The sequence below is a fragment of the Neoarius graeffei genome, chromosome 17 (genome assembly GCF_027579695.1).
Source record: "Neoarius graeffei isolate fNeoGra1 chromosome 17, fNeoGra1.pri, whole genome shotgun sequence".
NCBI lineage: Eukaryota > Metazoa > Chordata > Actinopteri > Siluriformes > Ariidae > Neoarius > Neoarius graeffei.
Window position 1 is genome coordinate 4,995,265 of NC_083585.1, and position 3,052 is coordinate 4,998,316.

Sequence of the window (3,052 nt, forward strand, 5' to 3'; positions counted from 1 at the left end):
AAAACATGGGACTTGGGGGGGGGGATGTCATGTCAAAACCATGTCACGCCGCCCGACATTGCTTCCAAAAAACCCAATTAAAGAGGCGGGCGTGACCTAAATTACACCTGCACCTAGGTAGGCGTTTCCAAATCACAGGTCATAGTGAACTTAACAAAAAACAGAAATGGCCATGACACAGAGAGAGTCTCTTCAAAAAGACAGATGAGACAAGACAAAGAAGCACAAGCAGGGAAAAAAGGAGGAAGAGGGAGAGCAGAGAAAATGCGACCGCCTTCCGTGGAAGCACGGAGAGAAAAGGTAAAGTTTGGTGTTCCACAAGGTTCTGTCTTGGGTCCACTGCTTTTTTCTTTATATACATATGACCTCTGGGTGATATTATTCATAAACAATGTATTAGTTTCCACTGTTATGTTGATGACGCACAGTTGTATGTTTCTGCAAAACCTGATGAGAGACACCAGCTTAATAGAATTGAGGAATGTGTTAAGGACATTAGACACTGGATGCTTATTAATTTCCTTCTGCTTAACTCAGACAAGGCTGAAGTACTTGTACTAGGACCACATGCAGCTAGAAGTAAGTTTTCTGATTCCATAGTAACTCTGGATGGCCTTTCTGTTTCTTCACGTGCAGCAGTAAAAGACCCCGGAGTTATTGACCCCAGTCTTTCATTTGAAATTCACATTGATAACATTACCTGGATAGCTTTCTTTCATCTCAGAAATATTGCTAAGATAAGAAATTTAATGTCACTACATGACGCGGAAAAACTAGTTCATGCTTTTGTTACCTCCAGGTTGGATTATTGTAATGCCTTTCTGTCTGGACGTTCCAATAAGTGCATAAACAAGCTCCAGTGAGTTCAAAATGCAGCAGCAAGAGTCCTTACTAGAACTAGAAAATATGACCACATCACACCTGTCTTATCCACACTGCATTGGCTCCCAATCAAATTTCGTATTGATTATAAAATACTACTATTGACCATTAAAGCATTAAATGGTCTCGCACCACAGTACCTGAGTGAACTTCTGCTCCTCTATGACCCGCCACGCCTACTTAGATCAAAAGGTGCAGGCTATTTGCTGGTACCTCGTATAGTGAAGGCTACATCAGGGGACAGAGCCTTTTCTTACAAAGCCCCACTGTTATGGAACAGCCTTCCAAGTAATGTTTGGGAATCAGACACAGTCTCAGCGTTTAAGTCTAGGCTGAAAACATATCTGTTTAGTCAAGCCTTTTGTTAATGATGTTTATGAGATAAAGGTGTAGAGCTAGAGGGTCCTCAGACATAGAGTGTTTTGGTATACTGGGATGTATGGATCCTGTCAGTCCCCACTCGCTTGCTTACTCAAGTTTGTTGACGGTGTAGTGGCTGGCTACTTTATGTCCTGGGGCTCCCTCATGCCTGTGTTACCTTCTAGCTCTCCCCTGTTAGTTATGCTGTCATAGTTAGTTGCCGGAGTCCCTGCTTGTACTCAGTGCAATATGTATACTGTTCCTACTTATTCAGGTGACATTGGGCATACCTAACAACCTGTATTTTCTCTCCCTCTCTCTCTCCCCCCTCCCCCCAAATCTGTCCCTCTGAGTTACATGGAGTCAACAGGAAATCTTTTGGTGGAGAGGGTGGAGACCTTGACCGGCTCTCGTAGCCTGCAGGGAATCGGCCGTCAGACATTCTGTCGCATGTCCCAGACCCGGTGAAATGTAACTGAATTGTCTTGGCCAGCCCTAAGGGTCCCATCTGCATCTGCCTGCACTCACTCTGATCTATAATTCCAACTGTCTCATTACTGAGGAGTGTGCTCCCATCACCCAATCAAGCATCCAGCCAGAGCAGGTCATCATATTTTTTTAACCATATTAACATGCCATTGTTGTGTATTATGCCTGATGTCAGGACTCTCGTCTCTGCGAGCCTACCACACAGACTTAATACTTGTGTCATTTTTAGGGCATACCTAACAACCTGTGTTTTCTCTCCCTCTCCCCCCCCAAATCTGTCCCTCTGAGTTACATGTCAGTCCTGGGATCAAGATGCTGACCTCTTCTGCTCCTCAGACCTGCTTGATCCATCCTGGTGCCCTGTGTCTGGTTGGAGTCTCATCGCATCGCTCCTGTGGAGGATGGCCCCATGAGGACAGTTGAAAGTTAGACCGGGAGGATGCTCTGGACTCTTACAGTAATGCTTTTATGGCTGAGGACTACAGTTGACTTGCTAACTTTCGGACTGCAGTTGTCATGAACAGTTTTGCACTCAAGTTTCCATCAATGAAGAGTTTATAACATCAACGAAACTGTCTTCATGTTATAACTGTTAATATTATAGTCATGCTGTTTGTTGTTGCTCAAATGAGGATGGGTTCCCTTTTGAGTCTGGTTCCTCTCAAGGTTTCTTCCTCATGTTGTCTGAAGGAGTTTTTCCTTGCCACCGTCGCCACAGGCTTGGTCATTGGGGATAGATTAGGGATAAAATTAGCTCATGTTTTAAGTCGTTCAAATTCTGTAAAGCTGCTTTGTGACAATGTTTACTGTTAAAAGCGCTATACAAATAAACTTGACTTGACATTAGGCCATTGGAGCTCTGCTACATGCTACTGAAAAAGTACAGTCACTCAAAAACTGTGAGGATTGTTCCTCAGGCATTTTTTCATCTCAGCTACAGAATCTTCTTTTATGTATCCTTGATTTGCTCAGTTGAGATACTTTGCTGGGTCTGCACCAAAGTCAAACACTTGCAAAGTTTGGCTTTAATGTCAGCACGTCCTCATTTCAATCATAAATTGCTTGCAAATAATTTTACCCCGACTTAAGTAAGTACACTTTTCTCTGGAGGCATGTACACTGCCACTCAAAGCCAGTCAATTTTACACAGGAATACACAGCTTGTACTGAATTTACATAGGCTGCACGATGTCGCAGTGGTTAGCAGTGTCACCTCACAGCAAGCAGCCTCGTGAGTGATCTAGAGTGAGCCTAGTGGATGACCGGCAGTCTTTATGTCTGGAGTTTGCATGTTCTCCTCGTGCCTTTGAGGGTTTCCACT